The sequence below is a fragment of the Cucurbita maxima genome, unplaced genomic scaffold, assembly GCF_002738345.1.
Source record: "Cucurbita maxima cultivar Rimu unplaced genomic scaffold, Cmax_1.0 Cma_Scf00004, whole genome shotgun sequence".
NCBI classification, from domain to species: Eukaryota; Viridiplantae; Streptophyta; class Magnoliopsida; order Cucurbitales; family Cucurbitaceae; genus Cucurbita; species Cucurbita maxima.
In genome coordinates, this window is record NW_019272020.1 from 6,293,031 (window position 1) to 6,294,319 (window position 1,289).

Consider the following 1,289-nt stretch of genomic DNA (forward strand, 5'->3'; position numbering starts at 1 on the left):
TGTTTGAGATTCGAATCACTCCACAAACAAGATCGATCATGTCTAGCTTGAATGATTCTTGTTGATCAAATATCTTAAGACAAGAACACTTGATTGAGATTTGAATCACTCCACAAGCAAAATTGATCATGTCGGACTTGAATGATTCTACATGCAACCTAAACTACATAGAATTGGAAAGAAACTTAGTCATTGGCTAAAGAAGAGCACAAATGCTTCTTTTAACATGTCAAGAGTTTAACATTCATACTTACTTAATGGTTCTAATTAACCATTATGTAATTGTAACCTAAAGTAAATAAAAAGTCTTAAAATACATTAATAAAATACAATAACTCTACATTACTCTAAACGGTAATCCACCCAAAATTTATAACATGAAACTTTATTATTCTTCAGTGTGGCATGAATTGAAATATCTTTTGATAATTTCAACAATATTTTCTTCACATCTTCATTGAATCATATTGTATGACTGATGTCTCTTGGTTCATATCATAAATACTGGTATTATAAAAACCACAAACTATAAAAAGTCTTAAAATACATTAATGAAATACAATAACTCTACATTACTCTAAACTGTCATCCACTCAAACTTTATAACATGAAACTTCATTTTTCTTCAGTGTGACATGAATTGAAATATCTTTTGATAATTTCAACAATATTTTCTTCACATCTTCATTGAACATATTGTATGATTGATGTCTCTTAGTTCATATCATAAATACTGAGATTATAAAAACCACAAACTTAATATAAAGAGAAAGGTAAATACTAAGAGTAATCGATTAAAATTTGGGAACAGGATCCATGGTAAACTTAATAGAAAAAGAAAGGTAATTAATGTAAACTTAAATTAAAAACCACAAACTTAATACGAAGAGAAAGGTAAATGAGTAGTAAATAATAATAATAAAAAAAATTCAGGAATTAAAAACCACAAACTTATGAAGAGAACCGTAAATACGGAGAGAAGTAAATAATAATAATTAAAAAAAAGATTCAGGAATTAAAAACCACAACTTAACATGAAGAGAAAGGTAAATATCGAGAGTAAGAGTAGTAAATAACAGAATAACTTAGAATAACACTAGATTCATGAATTAAAAACCACGAGAGGTAAATATGAAGAGAAAGCATAGAATAACTTGAAATAACTCTAGATTCAGGATATAAAGAGAAAGAATGTAAATATAATGAAAAAGCTAAATACCGAGAGTATAACATAATAACTTGAAATAACACTATCTACTCTTTTTTTTTTTTTTTTTTTTTACAACCGT